Below are 7,508 nucleotides of genomic sequence, written 5' to 3' on the forward strand. Positions count from 1 at the left end.
TCCTTTTATTTGGGGTTCTTCAGGAGGGGAGATTTAAAAATAGCCTGGCTGACACCTGGCCCCTGTTGCTCAGTGGTTAGAGCCTCCCCTCCCCAGCTCCTACTCCTCCCAGGGGTCTCAGGTTCCATTCTGGTCTAGAGCACGTCCTGGGTTGCAGGTTTGATCCCTACCCTGATTGGGGCGCCTGCAGGAGGCAACCAAGTGATGTGAGAGTCACATGGATGTTTCTCTTTCCCCCGCCCTTCCTTTCTTTTACTCTCTCTAAAAATCAATGGAAAAAATATCCTCGAGAGGGTGAGGACTAATAAAAACAGCCCGGCTGACGAGTGGAGAGTTATATAAAGTGCTGCTTTTTATAAAAGGCGATGACTGCCTGCTCAAGTGTGAGCCTTGAGGCTGAGTGGGCTGGATACGGAGGGTCAGTGGCCTCCTTTGTTGACCTCTCCGGGCGCGGTCTGAAGTGGGGCAAAGGTCGCCAGTGCAAAGCAGGGCCCACGCCCTGCCCAGCCTGGTGTTTGTTCCTGAGTCTGAAGATCAGCGGAGGCATTTCATTTGAAAGATAAAGGAGAAAACAGATTTTTCTGGGGGGGGAGGGGGGGTGTAAAAAGACAGAATTTTTAATATGAGGATTATTTTTTTCCCTTGAAGAGTGTACACTTTCACTTGGGTCATCTTTTGAACTTCCCTTTGTTAAACAAGAAATTTCACCAAATGATCTGTTTCATAGATGCATCTGTCATCTGGTGTCAAATAGGATCTATTTTAATGCATGAGTTTTACAGTTCATTTTGAAGCTGATCATCAGGTAACAGATCTCTATGGACTCCCAGATCACCCTTAGCTATGTCATTTGTGGGGTATAAAATAATAAAATTGGGTTTTGGGTCCTCAGGTGTATCATCTAGTTGGGAAGACAAAACTAGCACGAGCACGTGCGATGTCATGCACGCCACGGGAAGATTCCAAATAGCTCAGTGTTAACTGTGAAGTCAGGTGACCATGTGTCTTCAGAGAAAGAACGAGACCATCGGCGGAAAAGGAATCCGGGAAATGGTCCAAGAAGAGGCCTGTTTGCGAGTTTAGATAAGGTTTCAGCAAGCGCTCGCTGCGTTACGCTGAATCAAAGCTCCAGGAATCTTTGTTGCCGTCTGTAACCTGAAGGCTGGGTGTTGACCGCAGGCTATGTCCACGCGGCCGGACAACCATTAGCCAGGTTAACACACACAGTGTCACGCACACCGGAAGCTCCCCTGGGCCCCTCCTGCTCAGGTCACTACTATCCGAATGGTAACCCCATGTATTCATTTACTTTGCTTTTGAACGTTACATAGTATTTACTCTTTGTGCCAACCATCAAGCTCTAGCCTCTCAGCTCACACCCACTGTCTAGTCCAGTGATGGCGAACCTCTAACATGCGTGTCAGAGGTGACACACAAACTCATTTTTTTGGTTGATTTTTCTTTGTTAAATGGCATTTAAATATATAAAATAAATATAAAAAATGTAAGTCTTTGTTTTACTATGGTTGCAAAGATCAAAAAATTTCTATATGTGACACGGCACCAGAGTTAAGTTAGGGTTTTTCAAAATGCTGACACGCCGAGCTCAAAAGGTTCACCATCACTGCTCTAGTCTCTGCCTCAGGGTGAGGGCAGGAGTGAGCCCCCCAGTCCCGTGTCTGTGCCATCTGCTCCCCTAAACTCGGCCAGGAGAATCTAGAGAGAATCTGCCTTTTGAAGGAGAAGGAAGGGACTTGCTTCTTCCTGCCAGCTTCCTGTTGGCTCCCTTTTCTCCCGAGAAACGCTTCTTCCCCATCCCCATCCCTTACCCCCACCCCTCCTCCCCAACCAGTGGCAATGCCTTTCCGCAGCTGCAGTTGAGTGAGTCTGTAACTTTTTAGGACTTGTGGAGCCAGACTCGGAGCATCCCAAGCTGCCTGTCCCAACATCAGAGAGCTGGGCCCAGGAAGGAGGGTAGCATTCCAAGAAGAGACCTTACCCACCTCTAAGCTTCTAAATTTCAGGAATTCTAACGTTATCACTTTGCTCCCCACCCGACGGGTGGTCGCTACCTCCCCAGACCTCTTTTTGGCTTGTCGTCATCCAGTTAAAATCTTTATACCTAGTTAACAATTCTTTATGTGACAGTCTCTCTATTGGAACAACTGACGTGGTTTTGCTCTTTTTATTGGATCCTGACTGTAGAATTATTCAGGGTTAATTCTTTTGTGCCTGGCTTCTTTCATTCATCACGTTAGTGAGACTGCTGTAGTATTACATGTCGCTATAGTTCATGAATTCTCACTGCTGTTGAGCACTCCCCTGTGTGGCCATGCCACCATCCACTTACCCAGCTACTGTTAGTAAATATTTAGATTTGCTGTGACTATTCTTGCACACGAGTTCTGATGCATGTGTGTATGCATTTCTGTGTCTCTTGGAAGGGGAATGCTTGCAATACAGGGTATGTAGATATTCAACTTTATTAGATTGTACCGTATGGTTTTACAGAATGGTTGCACCAATTACACACCCACTGGCCGGGGAATGAATGTTTCCATTGCCCACGTTGTAAACAGTTCTTGATATGTCAAACTTTTAAATTTTGGCTATTCTGCTGTATGTGCGGTAGTATCTCATCGTATTACATTTATTTCTGTATAACCAATTAGCTCCAAGTTTGGAGGCTTAAAAACGTTCTTACGTCCGGGTTTCTGTGAGCCACCAGTTCTTTGGGAGTGAGTTAGCTGGGCTGTTCTGCTCAGGATCTTTCACGCACTCAGCTCTTGGCAGGAGGCCTCAGTTCCTTGCCTTGGGGGGCGCTGCCTGATTGATCCCAGAGGGGGAGTGAGGGAAAGCTATAGGGCCTTGGCCAGCTGAGTCAGAAGCCTCAGGCTTCCATCTGCTTTGTTCTTGCTGTTGGTAGCCAATGTCTACGGAGGGTGGGCAGGTGGAATTAGGCCCCATGTTTTGAAGGGAGAAGTCTACAGTATCCCTTACCCCTTATCCCTGGGGGACATGTTCCAAGACCCCAGTGGATGCCTGAAGCCATGTATAGTACCAAACCCTATGTATACTGTGCTATGTTTTTTCCTATATCTACATACCTATGATAAAGTTTGATTTATAAATTGGGCACAGTAAGAAATTAACAACATTAAATAATAATATAGAACAATTATAACAATACTAGAGGCCCGGTGCACAAAATTCATGCAGGGGAGGAGGGTCCCCTAAGCCCAGTCTGCACACTCTCCAATCCGGGATCCCTCAGGGGACATCCCTCTCACATTCTGGGACTGCTGGCTCCTAACTGTTCACCTGCCTGCCTGATTGCCACTAACTGCCCCCCTGCCAGCCTGATCACCCTTAACCACCACTGCCTGCTGGCCTGATTGCCCCTAACTATCCCCCCTCCCCCCTCTGGCCTGGTTGCCCCCAACTCCCCCCCACCCCGCCAGCCTGGTCACCCCTCACTGCCCGCCCACCGGTCTGGTCGCCCCTTACTGCTCCTCCCCACCCCCCGCTGGCCTGATCACCTCTAACCGCCACTGCCTGCCAGTCTGGTCGCCCCCAACTGCCACCCCTCCCCCCTCTGCTGGCCTGGTCGCCCCTCACTGTCTCACCTGCTGGCCTGGTCACCCCCAATTGCCACCCCCCTGCTGGCCTGGTCGCCCCACACAGCAGCGGTTGCTAAATGGTGGTCCGTGGACCACTGGTGGCCTGTGAGGTCGAAAGGTTGGCGACCACTGGTTTAAGGAAACCTTTGGAGCAGCAGTCGCCAACTGCTGGTCTGTGGACCACTGGTGATCCATGAGGTTGAAAGGTTGGCGACCGCTGGCCTAGAGCTCAAGATATGAGTAGGAGCACTATATTTATCTGTAAGTAACTATATTTATTTGAGATCAGCAGAAACATCTCAATAATCTCTAATCAATGTCCCCTTTTCAGTGGTTTCTTTCAGAATTGGTTTACCTTTGTTGTTGTTAATTCTCACACGAGGATATTTTTCTGTTGATTCTTAGAGAGAGTGGAAGGGAGGAGGAGAGACACAGAGAGAGAAACATGGATGTGAGAGAGACACATTGATTGCTTGCCTCCTGCACGTGATCCGACTGGATGGGGGATCCAGCCTGCCACCTAGGTATGTGCCCTTAACCAGAATCGAACTCAGGAGCCTTCAGTCTGTGCGCCAACACTCTATCCACTGAGCCAAACCAGCTAGGGCCAGAATCGGTTTAACTTTGTTATAGGAAAGCTTTGTCCATTATGAGCCCTTCACCAATTATCCTATCAGATAATAAAAATGTTTTCAGATATTAGAATTCTTGGTACTTTGTTGTCCTTTAGGACTTAACCTAAAACTCTGTCTTGGAAGAATTCTTAATTTTTTCAAAGCCCCACATAACGTGAATGAAATAATATTATTGTTGAGGTCAATGTACATTTTTAAACAGTTTAACGGGGGTAATAAATTAAAAAGCCTTCAGATTTTGTCTTTCCTACTTAGCGTCTCCTGAAACCCCACTGAACAATTTCTTTCCTAAGTTCGCCCCTGACCTGGCCAGGATCCACGTTTCCAGTCACCACATGACGGGGAAACCTTTTCATACTAACTGGGTCACAAGGTGAGGTCTCCTCACAGCAGAGGGCAGCTTGCGCCATCTGCTGGGGACAGTGATAGACCTATTCCTTCACGAAGTAATTGGCCCGAGTCGTTAATTTACTGCCTCATCAGCTTCAGTATTTCTGAGGGACAATTACATACCTTGAGACACTCTGTCTTTTATTATTATTTATTTATTTATTTTAAAATATATTTTATTGATTTTTTACAGAGAAGAAGGGAGAGGGATAGAGAGTTAGAAACAGCGATGAGAGAGAAACTTCGATCAGCTGCCTCCTGCACACCTCCTACTGGGGATGTGCCCACAACAAAGGTACATGCCCTTGACCGGAATGGAACCTGGGGCCCTTCAGTCCGCAGGCCGGTGCTCTATCCACTGAGCCAAACCGGTTAGGGCGACACTCTGTCTTTGGGATTATGTTTCAGATAAAAGCAAAGTATAATTTATCCTGGAGATAAAAATAAGTTTAACTCAAAATATGCAGTTATCCCAGCCATTGCCTGTTCTGAACCCCAAAGGATGTCCTAAGGAGGGGCTGAGATAATAGGTATAGCTGGAAAACAGCTAATTTCTTCAGAGCAAGCATAGAGGTGTATTCAAGTGTTTCCACCAAACCATCTTCTTTCCTTCCTCCCACTTTCTCCTTCCTTCTTCTCTTCCCCTCTTTCTCTCTCCCTCCCTCCCTCTCTCTCCCTCCTCTTCCTCCTTCTTCTTCTCCTTCCCTCTCTCCCTCCCTCCCTCCTGCCCTCCCTCTCTCCCTCCCTCTCCTTTCCCTTTTCCCCCCTCCCCTTAATTAAAAAAAATGATTTGAGACTCTGCTATGCATCCAGAGCAAACACCATGAGTTAAATAGTTCTATGTATAGTCTCCTATTGGCAAACTTCCCAGGCTTCAAAATCATGACAAGACTATGCTATGCACTGAGGAAACACAACTGGCAAGTAACTCGGTGACCTAGGGTCTTGGTGCTGGGCTCAGGAAACCCTGTTATTAGCCATGCTGTTAGCCCTCCGCTCCCTAAAGAGACACACAGGGCCAATCAAGGACCTGGCTTGGAGGTTCACAACCTGGCCCTGATGACTTGTTAACAATACCAACTATTTATCTGACCACTATTTAGCCTGCAGAAATACTGAGCCCCTGAACTCTATACTCTCAGCTGGATTCCTGCTGCCCCCTCACCCCAGCCCTTTGCGCCACATCTGCACTCTTCCCTGTCCCCACCCCTCTCCTGAGAGCACCCTTCCTGTGTGGGGGTCTGGATGGCTGGCCTTCTCAGCCTGGCTTTCTCCATTCCCACTCGTGGGCCCTAGCCAGACCCTGCCCATGGGTGGACTCCATTTGCTCTGTGCTCCCTCTGACTCTGAAAGAGCTGGGAAAGTTTCTCAGCTTGTAAGAACCCAAGTGATTAAATTGGACCCACTGGGATAATCCAGAATAATCTCACCTCAAGGTCCTGGACCTTCAGCACATGCACCAAGTCCCTTCTGCCATTTAAGGTGACGTATTCACAGGCCCAGAGATTAGGATGGGGACAACATTTTGGTGTGCTGTCCCTCCGGGGAGCACGTTCACGCCTCTTCCTTCCCCCTCCTCACTTCCCCCCTCCCCGCCCAGGTGAGGTACCTTTGCCTTTCTCTCTCCTAAGCTCCGGGGGTCCTTCTTTTGCCTCTGTAACTTGTTTCCTGAGCCTACACCCCCCAGCTGGTTCACTTCTACTACATCTATAACTTTAAGTAAACTTTCCCTTACCATTTGATTTCTGAGCTCTGAATTCTTTCTTTGCTGAACTCAAGAACTGAGGTCCAATTTTGCTGCCAACACCGCCGGTGACAATAGAACGTGTTGGAGACAGAACTATTTTGTTATACAGAGGTGCTGCTCATTCCTCTTAATGTCACAGTCTCTATGGAGTTCTCTACCGATGACCATGTTGGTCCGATTCTTTTAAACAAGCAACACTGAACAAATACTCTTCTTAGGGTAAGTAACCATGACATTTCTGAGTCATAGACTGTCCCCTTTTTTGGTTTCAGTAGATAGGGGCAGATCTCCCTTCAAAGTGGTGGTACCAATTTTCACTCACCCCACAGCCTCAACAAGTTCTTTGGATTCCCCAACCCCACCCACTGCCCTGGTCCAGGGGCCACGCACTCTGCCTTGTTGCAACGTCTTTTAACTGGGCTCCAGTCCTCACCTGTGCGTATTCACTCTGCAGTCAACAGAGCTAATCCAGCCACTGGCTAATTAATATTTCTCAGGGGCATCCCATTGCTTTATGAATAAAATCCATGTCCTTAGAATAAACTTGAAGGTGTCTCTTGCTTGGGCCTCACCTCGTTTCCAGTCCCTTCCCACATGCCCATGTGTACCACTGTCTCCAGGCATATCACAAGCTTCTAGTTTGGTCTGGAATATTCTTCCTGCTCCACATTCGTTCCGTATATCGGGAAAATTCCTTTCTCCTTCAAGGCTTAACAAACAAACAAGCCCACATATATTAACAACATTTTGCTAATATTGTTTTTTTTTCCTATTTTTTACCCTGGAGTATTAAAACAAATTTTAGAAACTATATAATTTTCCTGTAAACACTTTAGTATGTTTCTCTAATATTTAAAAAAACAAACAAAAAATCCAGAACTACAAGAGCATTATTATAGCAAAATTGCCATTCTTTAGTTCATCTAGTATCCATTCCATGTCCAAGTGTCCCAGGCTTTTAAAAAATGTTTTTCTTTCTTTAAAAAAACCACACACACAAACAAACAAAAAACTAGTTTATCTTAATTATAACCCAAACAAGGCCCACAAACTGCATTTGGCTATGTGTCTGTCTCTCAAGCCTGCTTTATCACAGATCTCCTCCCACCCTCCTTC

This window comes from Myotis myotis, unplaced genomic scaffold (genome assembly GCF_014108235.1).
Source record: "Myotis myotis isolate mMyoMyo1 unplaced genomic scaffold, mMyoMyo1.p scaffold_m19_p_9, whole genome shotgun sequence".
Taxonomy (NCBI): domain Eukaryota; kingdom Metazoa; phylum Chordata; class Mammalia; order Chiroptera; family Vespertilionidae; genus Myotis; species Myotis myotis.